The sequence below is a fragment of the Castor canadensis genome, chromosome 1, assembly GCF_047511655.1.
Source record: "Castor canadensis chromosome 1, mCasCan1.hap1v2, whole genome shotgun sequence".
In the NCBI taxonomy this organism is placed as follows: Eukaryota; Metazoa; Chordata; class Mammalia; order Rodentia; family Castoridae; genus Castor; species Castor canadensis.
This window is the reverse complement of record NC_133386.1, coordinates 202,415,261-202,431,220: the sequence shown is the minus strand read 5'-3', so window position 1 is coordinate 202,431,220 and position 15,960 is coordinate 202,415,261. Positions and strand designations below refer to the sequence as shown.

The 15,960-nt window shown below is 51.9% G+C and overlaps 1 long non-coding RNA gene across 4 annotated transcripts; it reads right to left on the bottom strand.

Annotated features, from left to right (window-relative positions):
- Positions 1-2,021: 2,021 nt before the first annotated feature.
- LOC109687092 (uncharacterized) lies at positions 2,022-8,798 on the bottom strand. Of its 4 annotated transcripts, none has more exons than XR_012439574.1 (3): positions 8,149-8,540; positions 5,563-7,119; positions 2,022-5,049 (listed from the first exon to the last, which is right to left on the bottom strand). It is a non-coding gene; the product is annotated as an uncharacterized lncRNA (long non-coding RNA). The 4 variants fall into 4 exon arrangements; XR_012439575.1 differs by having other exon boundaries at positions 8,244-8,540; XR_012439572.1 differs by having other exon boundaries at positions 5,563-8,798.
- Between the last annotated feature and the right edge of the window lie 7,162 nt (positions 8,799-15,960).

Sequence of the window (15,960 nt, the reverse complement as noted above, 5' to 3'; positions counted from 1 at the left end):
GATACCCCCTACTCAGAGGAAGATCAAGACCACACTCTTTGGGACACACACCTTCATACCTTTCTTACTTTTAGTCATTTGCTATCTTCCCCTTGTCATTCGCAGTCTGCAACCACATATTTGAAGGTTGAATATGAAATCTTAAAATGTACCACAAACATCTGTAAGCCCGTTTTAGCATTTCTTCCTTCAATACCAGCACAAAACCACAAGTATCATGCAAGGCCAGTGGTTAATGCTTCCTTCGAGAGACTTAGCTACACACAAAGAGGTTAGCCTGGCAGTGAAGGTCCTTGCAGTCCCCTGGGGGTCACCATCAGTAAGACTCACTGAAGGCAGCTGACAGGACAGGGGGGCAGTTTCTGTCAATCCCCTTCTTGTTACACAGGCCATATCCAAACTTCTTAGTTACTCCATCCCAGGCACACAGGAATCTCAACCAATACCTGCTCTCGGGTTTTCATTTTAAAAGAACTCCAAATTCAACTTCTGCTATTCTTACCCCCCATTACTTTTAATTTGCACAAGATCACCATAAGCCCATTCACTGGACTCCAGTAGACTGTCCACTGTCTTGGGGGTTCAGGGAAGACTGAATTCAGACCTATGCATGAGCATGCTGACTAGTGACCATCCTGCCATCAACCCCAGACCCATCCTGTTGGCCCGAGGATAACAGCGTTCCCTCAGGGAGGGCAGCTCAGACTTCAGCCACCAGCCTCATCTCTCTGCTCCCCTATTAGGAAGCCCCACTCCACAGCCACTTTCCAGTACCAAATACTTCAACCCCTATGGCAAATTCCTTTTCAGCTATGCAGTGGCTAGGAAACAAGGGTACCATTTACACAGAGGTGAGGGTTGGAAGCAAGGTTTTGTAATCATTGTATAACAAACGAGTTCTGAAAAGAGGACTAAGTAGATGGAGAGGTGTAGGAGAAAGAAGCCAAGAAGAGGGGTGATAGGAAAAGAGTCCCGGAAAGGAGTGACCTGCACACAGCAGGGTTTGCCCTTGGCAGTGCCAGAGCTGAGACAGAAGGCTTGCTGGACTGCGTGCTGTCTTTCTCTTCCCAGTGCATACCTCTATAGTTAGCAGATAGGTGAGGGATCACCAAGGGACAACCAGGGAAGCAAATAAGACACTCAGGATCTGGACAACAGTCAGTCCCACAGCTGTCAGATGTCAGCCCGCACTCTCTGCCCTTTGCTTTGGTCCCCAGTGTCTGTTCCAGTTTAGGATTCATCTCCCCTTGCCAGGCAAGCAGCAGAGCCACAAGCCTCCCTTCTCTGCTCCCTTTCAAACAAAGGTCTCCATTCTTATCAGAGGCCGGCAGTGCTTCTATTCTGAGCCCAGAATCTGTCTCAGGTGAAGCAACACCTTAGTCACTGGTGCCACAGCCATAGAGTCAAGTACAGATCAGCTCCCAGGATGAATCACTGCTGCTGCTTCCCCCGCCTCACCCCCAGGACTCAGATCAGTGATGCACTCTGGATTCCAAGTGCTCCCACCTACATCCTGACACAGCCTTCCCTTGCTTAATAGAGAATTTCCACAAGGAAGCCCAAACTCTTCAGTCACGTACAAAAGAAAAATGAAGCCTAACTCTTCAGTAAGATAAAAACTACTTGCTTATACCCAAATCCCAGGCCCATGGCATAATCCCAAAGACCGCAAATAAGAAAAACACCTCATGCGTCCATTCTGTTCTTGACTGTTTTCCCCAAATCATTTGGAAATAACCAGGTAATGTTCTAGAATATTATGGTCAAAGTACTCCCCCCACTACACTAGCCACTGGATTCAGTCTCACGTTCTACACTACCACCAACTCCCATCAGTGAGCAGTGCCACCCCACCCGCCATTGGCAAGCCAGTCAGGGGACACCAGTTCTATATGAATAAAGGTTCCCGGCTCTAACAACAGCCGTGATTGCTTAGTGAATTCTCTACAAAATAAAGATACATGCGACTTCATTATGAAGATACAACAGGAGTCCAGAAACATAACATAGCAAAACAACAGTTACAGAGCTTAGAACTCAAACCTTTATTTGTCCTGTAAAGGAGAAGAAAAATTAGTATTACGTACAAGATGCAGCAGGCCAGTTCTTGCCTTACAGAGCAACAAATGGGTACTCTGACCACCTGCCTTCAGCTTCGATTCTGCACCAGCACACCGCAAAGTATTTATTTTCCCATAAAAGCACAACTACACCTAAAGTACGCTTTAAGTTCCACTGGCAGTAATTGTATCATTCCCAAGTTACTGGGTAAGAATTAAGTACCACACCAACATACTTTGGCATTTAAAAGGAACCTAGAAGACAGAAAAATCCCAAGGATAAAGAGTACTGGGGGATTAATTTTTTTTACATGCAATTTAAAGGGAAGAGACATAATAAAAAGCCACTGGTATTACTTAACCAACCCAAGAGATGCAGCCCAGAAACCGGCAGGTTCAGACTCAGTATTTACAGAACACACAGTAATGGAGCCCCCCTCTCTCCAGTTTTGCTCTTATTTCCCAAACTGATTGAAGGACAGTTTTCCTCTAGTTATTTAAAAAGCACAACCATTCAAATTAAAAATACAATGGATTACTCAGTCTCAATTTAGCAAATGTACAAAGATTCTGTTTGCAATCAAATTTCACAATCACCACAAAAGGCTATTTGATTCTCTTTGTTACAATGACTGATTTGAAAGATTAGTATACCAGCCAAACTTCTGCAGTTATAATTACCAATCACAGAAAAGGCAGCTGCGTTTTATAAGGCAGGATTTACACAGGAAATTTCTTTAGAAATCATAGCATTGCCACTTTGCTCAGAATTTTCAACCACAAAATATCTCAGTGACAGAATATGAATCACAAACCCAGAAAAGTCCATCTAATCTCAAGTGCACACTTAAACACTGAAAGCCCATGATTTAGGCATTTAGAAGTCTTTCCCAGAGCTTACTGTTCTTGAAAAATCACACCTTCCTAAGCAAAGCAGCTAAGGACTCACATCAGTTGTTAAATCATGTGGATTCGAGTTTGACACCATCTTTCCAATGAGTAATATTTAGATTTTCAGTTTACAATCTTCTCACTTTACAACAAAGCAAAACAATTTTGCTTTTTCCCTTAAATTTAAGGTCCTAAGCATTTTTACAAAGTTTAGAAGCCACTTTCATCTCTTCCAGGCAACAATTTAACCAGAGTTAACAATTTTCTATTATTACTTCTATTATTTTCTTCATTCATGAGTTCTGCACTGTTTTTCCCCTCCAGTGCATTCCCTTTAACCCACATCCGTGGTACCCCCAAACCCTTTTGAGCTGCACCCCTCGCCCACCTTCTTTACCTCCATCCCTCCCAACAGCAGTGAGGAGCTGAGCCCTCCCCCGCCCACAACTCCCGTACTGAATGCCAAGAGCACTCTGACCCAGTAAAATTTAAGTTTAAAAAAAAAAAGGGAGGCATGAGGATCACATCTGAGGTCAGCTTGAGCTACATAGCAATACACTGTCCAGAAAAAAGAAAAGGGTAAAAAATGTGGGCTAGGCTCAGCAGAACACTTGCCTAGCATGCAAGAAGCCTGTGATCCATCCTCAGCACCACCAACAAAAACCCAGGTATGTCCACCCACCATTCCCTTTTTAGTCATCTATGATGTCACCGGAATGCCCAAGCTAGACCTGCCAGCTCCAACACACAGAACGTGAACATGATCTTGTACCCTCCCAGACCCAGAGCAATGTGTGATGCCCCCACCCATTCCCCCACACTCTAAATGCCTAAGGCATTTAAAAACTACACAGCTTTCCAACACCCCAAAGTTCTATCATCACACTAAGAACTCCTCCAGCCAGTGCACGGCAGGCAGCTTGGTGGGAAGGTGAGAGGCCACGAGGCTCCAATTGCAACACCATCTACAGGGTATCATTCTGCGTTGTGGCATCAACATTTAAGTGTTCTACAGCTTAAGAATCTTCATGAAGCACACACAGTTCATACTAGAATGAGCGCAGGCTGGACTTAGAAGATGCAGCATCTGAAAACCTCTACTCCCAGGAAAGGAAGGGTGCCTGGAGAATGTTGCTCCCGGAATAAACATTCACTCAAAGCTGATGGCCCCTCAAGCCGGATGCATCTGTTTTGGACTTTTGGATCACCCCCCAGAAGCTCATCAACACCTTAAGTGGTGGCCTCCTGAATACAGGGCTTCCTGAGCAAGGCCTGGGCAAGGGACTGGAGAACTTCCTCCTCCTCTTCCTAAGCCTCTGGAACTCAATCTGCTGGCATCAATTTAAGCAGGCTGTCTCCTTCAGGGTCTCCCCTCCTGTACTGCTACGACTCACACCTGCAGGGGCTCCATTTCTCCTGGTGCCATCTGCTCGGCCACGATGAACACTACAGTGACAAACCACGTCCATGAGGCATGCGGGCAGCTTTCAGCTGGAACCATGGCTGCGGGCCCACCCAAGGGTGCACATTCAATCCCCACCCTCTGCAAAAGCAACACCAACCCACCCCACCTGGAGTCAACTCAGCAGGGTGTTCGATTCCTCCTCCATCTTTACCAACAATACCGCCTGGACTCCAACAGTGACTCCAGGGACTACCCCAGGCTTACCAGATGACCAAAAGGGTTTTAAATGAAGGGATAACCTCAGAGTTAAGAGGGAGGAGGAGAGAGTAGAGTGAGCTCACAGGAGAAGTTAACACCAAACCTAGGCAAACTCCAGGGGGGCGACTGCCATCTGGAAAATAAAGTGTTGGTCAATGTTGCTCCCAAACACTGAGTCTTGCCTCAGCAGCCCCCGCCTGGCAGGCACATAAGATGCACACGAGTGACAGGCAAGGATGACCCGCTGCCTCCAGTCATTCTTTGGAAGGCCACCCCTCACCTCCGATCCAGGCCTCGCCTCACTCCCAGACCTGGGCTCCACCAGGCCGAGATCCAATTACATACCACCCTGGGCCGGAGCTGCCACCCTAGCGAAGCTAAGTCCAGCTTCCACAAGACCAGGCCTCATCCCCAGGCAGGTTCACAACCCCTTTTCTGGAAAAAAAAGGGGGCTGCTGGTATTGACAAGTTCAAAATCTGCCTCCCTGCCCACCTGCACCCACTGTCTGCATGCCACGTTCGCTTCCATGGCCCTGTTTCCATCTACATCCACCTCTCTTCCCGCTTCCGCCTGCCTTCCTCTGGTCACATATGCCAAGGACACCGGGCCCAGCGAGGCCCAGGTAAGGGCCATGCGGTCCTAAAGGTCAAGTACTCCCCGTCCAGCAGGCAGTGAGGACAGCCTGGAGTGCGCGCTGCTACTGTCCCTGTGAAGGCAGCCTTTCCCCTGACAATCCTCCCCAAACTGACAATCCTCCCCAAACCTAGCCTCCTCTCCAGCCCTCCTTCCGGCCGTCCCCCACCCCGATCTAACACCATTATCTCCCCCAGCTGTGCCCTGAACTAGCCACTTCCGCCCACCACTAGGCCCAGGCGCCAGCCCTCCCTGTCCCTAACTCCTGCGGGCCTGGCCACAACTTTTGCTTTTATAGCACCGGGTCACGTCACCAAGACATTGCTCAACGGCACGATTCCTCCACGGCCACGAGGAAAAAAGAAGTCCCTCGTGACTGCTCTAGCTGCAAACGAAGGGCGCTTCACCGTTTCCCTCGATGGCCACTCCCCCACATTCCCCGACCAGCTTTTTCCCCTTTCCTAAGCCTTCACAGAACTCAGGACAAATCTCAAGGTCACACTTGGGAGGTGGAGGACATGGGGGGACAAGTCCCCTTTTCTTCTGGTGGCGTGTATGTGGGGGTACGAGTCCACGACAGAGGCTGCGAGGGGGCGCGGCTGGGGCGCGCTCCTGTGAAGCGAGGGAGCTGCTGGGGTCTTCTTAGGTCACCGAGCCCCGCGGAGGCCCGAAAGAAGGGCCGGCAGAACGTCTGGAAAATTCCAGGCGGCGGCGGAGGGATCTCTGCGGAGGCGCATCACTCCCGGAGGCAGCCGGGTGGGGGTGGGGCGCGCGCGTGACTCCTCGGGCGGCGCCGCCTCGTGCTCGGCCGGTGACGTCCGTGCCGGGCCCGGAGTGGGTGGGGATGGGGTGATGGCGACTCTCTAGAGAGAAACGCAGTGTCCCTCAGCGCGGAGTGCGACCCTGGGGTGACAGGCTAAGAACCCCGCTTTGTTATTTAACAAATGGCTGGACCGACTGGGGGAGAATGTGAAGCTGGGCCAGGGCCGCCTGCCAGCTGGAGGCGGGGGTCCTGGAGCGTCCGGGTGTTTGCTAAGAGCGGAAAACCTTGCAGCTGGGGTGGAAATGAATTGGGAAAAGGTTTCTTGCGGAAAATAGGTGTAATTGCAGGGCCACAAGGCCAAGTGGGTTAGAGTCTCAACTCATCTTAGTTTTAGACGAGGAATGGTGCGAAAAGTGATTAAAAAGAAAACAAAATCCCCAAAACCTGCATTTGTCGGTGGCAGTTCCAGTTCGTGGCCTGTGATGGGCCTCAGAAAGTGGGCTTAATGACTGCTGGTGGCACCAGGCTGGCTGCCCGCCAGGGGAGGGTCCTGAAGCAACTTGCGGATTTCTTGTCCCCTCTGCCAAGGCTGAGCAGGGCCAAGGCGTTTAGTGAGGATTTTGAAAGGGGTACTTGGCACCCCCTGTGCCAGCGTGGGCTCAGGGTGAGGGGGAAGACAGCCTGAGACCCCATGAGGCGTCTGTCCGGCCTTGCCCCTCCCCCAAGGGAGAAGGTGAAGGACAGTCCAAGTGACCAGAATAGCAAAGGCATCTGGCAGAACTATTGCCTGGAAGTCACCCCCCCAGGGTCACCACCCACACCCCAAACAAAACTCCCTGTGACACCAGGCTCCCTTAGCAACCAGGAGGGAGAAGTATGTGGAAAGATTTGTCCCCGTCTCTTTAAGGTGGCATCTGCAGGCAGGGCTGCACCCAAGCCGCACCCTTCCTGTTTCTCAGAAAACTGGTGACTCGTTCTCATGTGACTGTCAACACAGAGGATGTGGCAAGCCTGGGCTTGTTCGCTGGCGTCTGCCACGTTGACGCCTGTGGCCCACCCTTCTCCAAGATCAGCTCCTGCCAACATTTCCAGGGTGGGGTGACTAGGCCTGAAAGAACAGTGAAAAAAGAGGCAACTCCTGTCAGAATGTTCCAGAAAGATGGAAGGGACAGTACAAAACCCCGCAAGTGCCACCTCCCTGCTGCCTCACAGTGTCAGGGTGTGGAGTCAGTCCTTTGACGGCACAGCTCTCCGGAGAGGTGTGTTGTCACTGCTGTTGCTTTGCCTCCAGAACCCGAAATCTTACTTTCTTTACCTCTGGTCTTAAAAATCTCTCTCATTCACACATTATCATTATCATTCCTGCATCCCAGAAACAGAATTTATTTTCAAGAGTAGGGACAATTGGCATCTCACAAAGCATAGGATTCTATAAGTCACAGGGATAAGGCTCCTTTGTACCATTGTGTCGGTACCAAAGGACAAAGTGGCACTTTCAGAGGCTCTGTGTTTGGAAGTTTGTCTCCAAGTTCCACACAGCTAGTTTTCCCTGGAAAAGGAATGTATTTGAGAAGAGGTAAGAGGAGGCTACAATCACATAGGGTATGCTCTTCTGCCTTGGGGGCCTGGGCTGTGCCCGCCATTCCCTGGATACATACTGGGTTCTGCTTTCTTCCTCTCACAAATAAGGCTAAAAATACCTCCACCCTGGTGGAGGAAGAGGGCAGGGCAGGAGTGCCTGCCTCAGCAAATATCTGTAGATCAAAACAAGCTGTTCCAGAAAACGCAGTAAACAAAACCTTGGGTCCCTGGGTGGGGCTCAGTGTGATGGGCTCACCCTCTGTGGACCTGGGCCACAGCTTCTTCCCAAGGAGCCAGTTCAGGGGCTCTGGGTTGGAGGGTAAAGGACAGGCTAGGGCTGCTTTGACATCAGATTCCAGGGTCAGGGACCTCTCTCCAAGCCCTTTTTCACAACCTCAGACAATCCAGATCACAGCCTTCCCTGTCTTACTCAGAAGTCAGCTCAGCCCTGTGGTTTCCAAACACAGCAGCCCAGGGAAGGACCCCAGGATTTCCCTTAAGAACCTCAGGAAGAGGGAGACAAAAGGGATGAGAAAGGGTGGTGCTCCAGGTTTACCCCCAGGGCAGGCCTGCTGCCATTTGAGAATGTGCCAGAACTCCAGCCCCCATCCTCCACGGGTCCAGTTTGGGAGCTGTGGCCTCCTGGGTCACCTTGGGCTCCTCATGATGCCAGAGACCGTCAGCCTGGGGTCTTTCCCTCAGTCCTGAAGCTCGTGACTCTGACTGGATCAGGAAACTGCACTGTCACCGTGTGCTGGCTTGGAGCCTCCCTGTCCCAGTTGCTTGGCCTCTCAGCTGCCTGAGCTGAAAAACAACCTGGCCCCCGCCCCTGCCCCAGGCTCATTAGCCTCTTACAGGCTCTGGCCTGCACTACCCCCACTTCTCAAGTGGCAAGGACAAGCTGTTGACCTCTCCCAGCTAGCTTTCCCCATTCTGTCCTCCCTCGCCCCCCCCACGCTAACATTTCATAATTTTGACGAATGTTTTTTGCAACACTCTTCACCCAGTGGCCACCTGACCCACTCCACCCTCAGCCCCTAAAAGCCCAAGCTGTGCCCCAAGTTCCCCTCTCAGTGAGCCCCCTGGCCCCAGCTCTTTTAGCACTCCCTCCGTTGAACTTGGTCCTCCTGCGGGGGGAGGGTTTCTGGGGTACTGTATCTCTGTACCCACAGAGTCCCTGGCACACAGTAGATCTCAGTAAGTATGTGTGCCTTCACTGTTCACATTTTATAAAGGTCACTCTGACCACTAGGACTCTTGGTAAATATTTGTGCACTGACTAAAGCAAGCAAGGAAGTGGCTCCCAGGTCTGCTGTGGCCCATAATTTTTATCACAAGCCCAGCTTTGTGCACCCTGGGCCCCATGTCAGGAGAGCCAGGAGCAGCAGCTGCTCCTACCCATGTGGGGCGGGCAGTAGGGACAAAGGGGGGGTGCCTTTGTCGACCAATGCTGGCACCTAGAAGGGGGCTTGGGACACTGTTCTTGTTTACAAAGCAGAATGGATGGAACAGCCCACTTGTCTTTCATGCGCTACATTTTCTTGGCCCATACAGGTCAGAAGGCAGGGAGGAGGAGAGGGGATCCTCAGATAGGAAAGGGGGACTTAGGCATTAGACTCTGTCTCCTCTTGAGATGTGGGGTCTATGTCTCCCCCATCCCTGCCCCTCAGATCTGCCTGGGGGCTTCCTCCTTCCTCAGGCCATGCCTTGTAGGAAGCAACTTTGATGTTGTCACACCCCAAATCTACATCTTGTGCCACTCTGTGTTCCCGGTACAGACCCCTCACTCCCCACACACATTCTTAAACACCTGGCCTTCTTCTGCCCCTTGTCCCAGGTACTTGAGTCCCAGTCCTGAACACACCCCTTCCTAAGCCTTGCCCAAGCTGCTTCCCCATGGAATGCCTTCCTGTCCTCTTTCTCCTAAGTCCTTCACTGGCTCACAGGGTCACCTCCATCTCCTGCAGCCTCAGGTCTGTCACAGCACTCACCAGACCCACCTGTTCCCCTGCTACCCCATGCTGAGTGGCTGTGTCCTCACTCCCCAGGTCCCAGCAGAAGGAAGGCCTATGGAAAGGGGAAACCATTCCTGGATGGGGGGCTACTTCCAGGAGCCCCCAACCTCCTCCACCTGTGCCCACTAAGCAAGTTCCAGCTTTCCTAGACCCCACACATTGTTTGTTGCCTCCCTTCCCAGCCTCCTCCCCAAGCCCACCCACCAGGAGTCCTGGGCAGCTCTTCTGGCCCCATGCTGAAATTCTGCCATCTCCCACTGTAGTTTTGCAGAGTTCCCAAAGAGGCCTTCTTACTTCTCTGCTTCCAGGCCTGTTTCCAACAGGAATGTCCTCAGCCCAGGACTTGCCTGCCCCTTCAGTGACCCCTTAGGAGTACTAGAATGTCCTTGAACCTGTTGGCAGGAGTCTTTTCTGCTTCACCTCCCTCCTCTCCAATTTGGTCTGACTGGGTTCCAACTGTGAGCAAATCCATCTTGGGGCCTGGGCGTTTACTGGGGGACAGAGTAGAAGCCCTCTGGAGGCTGCTGACCTTCATGTTGTGTGGGAGGCCTGTGCTCATTGGCGCAGGGTGTCATGGTCAATGCCACCTTCACCCAAAAATGCCAAGGTTGATGGCAGGGGACACAGAAGTTCTATGGAAGAGTTGGGACTATTATTCTCCCCGTTACAAATTATATTAATAGTCAAATAGTTTAAGATAGGAACTGGTGGTGTGGGTGAGTTATAGAGTGCTTGTCCAGCATCCTCAAGGCCCTGGGTTTGAGCCCCAGCACGAGAGAGAGAGAGAAAGAGAACTTTAAGACAGGTGGAGGGGGTTCCAGGTGTAGTGATATATGGCTGTAATTCCAGCACTCGGGAGGCAGAGGCAGCAGGCAGGGACCTGGGACGGGCAGCTCCTGTGGACACTGGAAGATGACAAGCCTCAGAGGATGCCCACCCCACCTCCAAATTTCTCCAAAGCCAGAGTTCTGGCTTTAAATAGTTTGACTAAGTTGTCATTTTACAGGAAAAAATGTTCCAAAGCAGAACTGGTTTCTAGGATACGTAAGCTGCTCATTGGAAAGCTCAAGTCCCATTGCCAAGCTGGGGAAACCCCCTAGCTGCTGCACTAGGAGTTCCAGAACTCTCATCACAGGCCTAAGTGGCAGGAGTTCCCCGCCTTCAGGAGCCAGAGCACCCACTGTGAGTGGGGGTGAGCAAGTGGGGATGGGCATGCAGCACCAGACTCAAGACCTCCCATTCTGTCTCGGGAGGTGACCATGGTTCCAGGCTGCCCGGACTCAGCCAGGTGGGCGGTGCCCAGTCATGGCGTCCATAGTCAAGCAGGAGGAAAGGGTGGGCTCCGCTGCCCCCTGCTGGTCACAGCTGGACCAGCACCTCCATGCAGGGACTGGCCGCACCCAACCCCCCACACTGAGCCTGATAGGGCAAGAAGAGGTCAGTCACTCCGCACTGGACTTGCTGCCTAAAACTGAAGCCCAGCCCTGCACCCCTGTCCTGGGTGAGAAAGGGTAACCTTCTCACCTTCTTTGAAATGTGGGATTAATTTGGACAGGGAGGAAGTAACAGGTAGCTCTGAGGTCTTCCTGGCCAAGAACTCAAAGGAGCTGTGAGGATCTGTCCAGAGGTCGGCACCATGCAGCGTCAGCGCTGCTCGTGCCCATCAGACTCAAGGTCACAGCCAGGCTTTCCTCATGGCCTCTCACTTTGCTGCATTTTCCTCTGCTCTGCTGAGCCTGGCAGACCCCTTTCCTCCAGGAGGCCTTTATAACACCACACCCCTTCTATCTGTTTCTCCTTGTCTCATGTCGGGTATGGCATCTTCTTCCTTCAGGGCTGCCATGTGTGTGCAGAGTGGCTGCTTTTCCTGGTCATTTGTGTTCTCAAACTCAGTGCCTTTGAAAAGTTGACTGGACGCAGAGGTGACACCCACTAGGACAACACGGTTGCTAATCCCATGACTTCCTATGCAGCTGTTACTGGAAAGCTAGTCCTCTGGGGGTTTTTTGTTTTGTTTTTGGGGGGAGGAGGGTGTTTTGGGGAGGGAGATGTACTAGGGTTTGAACTCAGGGCCTCAAGCTTGCTAGGCAGGCGTTCTACCACTTGAACCACAGAGCAGGGTTTATTATTTGTCAGATGAAGAGGAGGACAGGGAAAGTGAGCCTCTTAAAGCTCTGTCATCCCACTTCTGAGATGGAATGTCTGCTTTTTAAAGGGGAGCTCAGCCAGAACGTGACAGAACATGTGTCCCAAAACTTTGGCTCTATCTCCTGGCTTTCTGGCGCCACATCTCCAAAGCTGTATGTCTTTCTTGACAGAGGTTTACTCCTTGGTGGACAGAGAGAGAGAGAAGAGGGAGAAGATTATTTAGTTTAATTGAAGAGTAAAGATTGTCAACCATGAGCCCTTCATAGAGACAGAAAAACCAAAAATGAAAAATGTCAGTTTGAATAGCAAGCTGGCTACACCAAAAGTTTTTGCCTGTTTTAGTCTCGGTTATGCTTTCCCCACTGTCAACTTGTTCCTTCCATTTCTATGAAAAAGGGAAATTACAGTCATTTGACTGCTTCCTGCTTTTAGTTAATTCTTGGGCCCAAATAAGGAGTCAGTCTTCCTCAGCAAAAGCAGCTTTTAAGTACCAGTCCCACAAGGGGCAGCTGGAACTGCTAGCTGACTCATGTCCCTGGCATGGTCACCTCTGTCCTCTCTTTCCTGGTTTTCTCTGACTGTCCACTGAGCCTTCTTACCGCCACTCTCCCTGGGAGTGGGGTTTGAACTCAGGGCTTCGTGCTTGCAAAGCAGGCTCTCCTGCCACTTGAACCACACCTCTAGTCCATTTTGCTCTGATTATTTTGGAGATGGAATCTCAAGAACTATTTGCCCGAGCTGGCCTCAAACCAAGATCCTACTGATTTCAGCCTCTCATGTAGCTCACAGGTGTGAGCCACTGGCCCTTGGCTGTCTTCGTCTTTCCAGACTGAATGGAACAGCCTCCTGGGCTGCCCTGCCATAGCCTGTGAGAGCCCCTGTCCTCCTGTGGATCTCTCTGTGCCACTGTTGGGTGGTGGCACCATGAAGTCCTCACCAGTAGGTCTAAGCTGACCTCTTGCTGGGCTGAAGTTAGAAGCCACCCGGCCCAGCTAGCCCAGGGTGGGGAAGGGCCATGGGGATTTTCTGGAAGCTGCTGTCAGTGGAGAATGACACAGATCCACCCAAGCCTCAGAAGGGACAAATAGCATTGCCTGTGCTGCTGTTCCAGTCACCTCTGTTTCCAGAGTTCAGAAGTTAGGGGGCGGCAAAGACCTCAGTCTACTGCACTGACCCCCTAAGCAGTCTTGGTAGGTGGGTCCTCTCTTGGCCCCATGGGCCTCTGGGTCCAGGTTCTTAATGGCCCTGGAATATGTGAAGGCTGGCAGAGGGTAAATCACCCATGTGCTCCGTGCAACCCAAGGTAGTGAGTATTTGCAGTGGTCTTTGGTGAAGTAAAAAGTCCCAAACAAAGCTAAGACAGTCAGGCGCTGGTGGCTCTCACCTGTAAATCCTAGGTACTCAGGAGGCAGAGAGCAGATGGATCGTGGTTCAAAGCCAGCTGGGATAAACAGTTTGTGAGACCCTATCTTGAAAACACCCATCACAAAAAAGGGCTGGTGGAGTGGCTTAAGTGGTAGAGCACCTGCCTAGAAAGCACAAGGCCCTGAGTTCAAATGCCAGTACTTCCAAAAACAAACAAACAAAAAGATCCACTGAGACCCAGGCCTCATTCTGTTCCTGTCTTAGTTTGGGAGGCTACCATATGAAGTCCCATTAACTGAGTGGCTTAAAATGACACAGATCTGAACCAGGCACCTGTAATCCTAGCTAGTTCATTTTTCATGAACTATTGCCCAGGCTGGCTTTGAACCATGATCCTCGTAATCTCTGCCTCCCAAGTAACTCAGATTATAGGTATGAGCCACTGGAGCCCGGCTCAGTGGATCTTTGGGATGAGGGTTGGATGAACCACTGCACAAACATGCAGCCATCTTAGGCACATGTGTCATACAATGTCATCCTCAACCTTGAGAAGCAAGAGTGATTGTCCCCATTAGACAGATGAAGGAAACAGGGCTCAGAGAGCTGACCTGTGGCTCCACAATGCTATGACCGCCTCCCCTGCCTCTGGAAGGCCAGGTAGGTGCCTGCTTCTCATTTGCAGAGGGCTACACAGCATTGCTCCCTTGGGGATGAGAACATTTTCTGCCAAGCAGGTTCCATGGCATCCTATCCTATCTCCCCCACAGCCTGCAGTGGCCAGGAAGAGACTCAGAAAGGTGATGTAACTTGCCCGAGGCCACACGAGGGAGGAGGTGGAATAAAGACTAGGGTGCTGGCCCTGCAGGAAAGAAGTCTGGTGGGGGAGGACTGCAATTGACTGATAGCTGGGTGTGGGAGAGCGGGGAGGGACTGTGAGTAGGGGTGTGTTGGGAGCTGGAACAAAGGCCGAGGCAGGAGATGGCAGGTATATTCTAGAAATAATAGGAGCCAGCATGGCTGATGGACAGAGGCCAATCCAGGATTTATGGGGCCTAAAACATATCATTTTAGGGTCCCTCATTTTTTTTTTTTGGGGGGGTGGTGGCTCTGGGGTTTGAACTCAGGGCCTCATACTTGCCAAGCAGGTGCTCTACCACTTGAGCCACCCATCAGCCCAGAAAATACTTGTTTAAATCCTACCATTACAAATGTTCCATAGCCACCGATCATACTGCTAGGCCTTCAGGGCTTTGAAGGGGTCCTGGGAAGGCATCAGCCTTCATCATTCTAGGGGCAGGCAGGTATCTGTGGGGAGGGGGCCTATGAGGAGGGGATGACGGCTGGAGTTTATGTTTTAGTCCTTACTGCCTAGCCAGACATTGCTGACCACTTGCTCTGAGTCTGGGCCTGGACTCGTGTCACCTCATGAAGGTGAGGAAACCAAGGCTTGACCAAAGGGTGCCCACAGGGGAGGCAGTTGAAGCACAATCCTGATGTGTGCAACACGCACTGTGGAAAGTCGAGCAGGTGCTTCACGACCTGGAAGTGGACTCTTGAGAGAACTGGTCCTTCAGGGCCAGGATCTGGCTCCCAGCTGGGCTCCTCTCAGTCCTATTTGGCCATCTCAAGGTACCTGGCCTTGGGGTCTGGGCTCCAGGCCCTCAGAAGGTGAGAGGCTGCCTCTAGAAGCCAGCCTCTCCCGACTCCATCTGCTCGGTCCCCTTGTAGGGCTTGCTGGTTCCTTTATCCTTTTTGATTCTGGAGCACACTCAGTACACTCAGTTTGCAACTCAAAAGGCCGAGCTGGGTGCAGAACAGGGTGGGGGCAGTGCCCTTGCTCATGTCTCATCAGGTGGGCAGAGAGAGAGCACCAAGGTCCTTCTCTGGAGACCCACGGACCCCAGAACGTGTGGAAGACACATTCTGCTGTGACACGACTGGAGACCTGGGCAGCCCCCAGGCAGAGAGATCCAGAGAGCTGGGCTGGAGCTGAAGCACCTCCATGGTCCCGAGGGGCCCCACGTCAGCTGCCAGCCGGAGCCTGCGCTGGCAAGGTCAGGAAGCTGCTCCTCTCACCTGGCTACTGGACCCAGTGCCAGGTCAGCACAGCCCAGTTCAGGGAGTGCCACCAGGCCTGGTCAGATGGAGCAGTGAAGAGAATGAGCGTTGTCCTACAGCACTGTGCAGAGGGCAGAAGACGGAGGGCAGCGTGGTAGGCACAATAGCGACCTTCAGGGGATCTGTCCTAGAGCCTGGCGCTAATGGGCAAGGGCGTTAGCGCTTCTCATCAGCTGGCTCTGAAAGCAACATTGTCTTGGATTATTTAAGTCAGCACATGCGACTGGGTGCGGGAGATAGGAGGGTAGGTCAGAGTGTACAAAGTTCACTCTGTTTGCCTGAAGCTTCATTTTAAGATGAGGAGGGAGCCAGGAGCCAAGTGATGTGTGGCTCCAGAGCTGAGACAGTTAACAGACTGTCCCTAGAACTTCAGTCCAGCCCCGAGGCCATGTGCAGTTCTCAGTGACTTCGGTCCACTGAGACCATGTTGGATTCCCAATCTATAGAACTGCGAGATGCCAAAAATGCTGGTGTGAGCCAGTATTTGTGGCGATTTGTCACAGAAGCAACAGGAAACTTTGGTGGGGGGGCAGAGCGGGTCTGGGTAGGAGGGAGGGGCATCGGGACCCATGCCATCTGTAAGCCTGGGCCACTCATACGGCCTTACCCGCTTTCCTGCTCCTACTGGGAGGTGCTGAGAAGAGCTGCTACCTACTCTGTGCCTGGCCCGCACAGGTGCGGAAGTGGCTAACGACCTTTCAAGGGGCGCCTGCATCACTCCC